We start from the raw sequence: 364 nt of genomic DNA, 5'->3' as shown, positions 1-364 counted from the left end.
TCTGTCCTTCGCTGTTACTGTAAATTTGATTACCATCACCATCAATATTTTCATTTGCTTCATTATCACTGACTTCCCTTTCTACGTTAGAACCTCCATTGTTGTCCCTATCTTAGGAACTTTTTTCTTTCATATAATTTCATGCAATCTTTTCAACCTGACATTCAGTTGGCTAAAAGGGAATGAGTGTTATATCAGGAATTATTTTTTTCTCCTTCAGCATTTGCTACATTCTCTAGTGAGTAAAAACTGTCAATGTGGAGTTTATTTACCCGAATATAATTTTCTACTTGATATGTGTTGCATTTGTTTATTATAATATGTTGCATGCATAAGGTGAAGGCAATTTGAGGGCTTTCATTTG

Source organism: Penaeus monodon, chromosome 33 (assembly GCF_015228065.2).
Source record: "Penaeus monodon isolate SGIC_2016 chromosome 33, NSTDA_Pmon_1, whole genome shotgun sequence".
Lineage (NCBI taxonomy): Eukaryota > Metazoa > Arthropoda > Malacostraca > Decapoda > Penaeidae > Penaeus > Penaeus monodon.
This window is presented reverse-complemented; position numbering follows the sequence as displayed.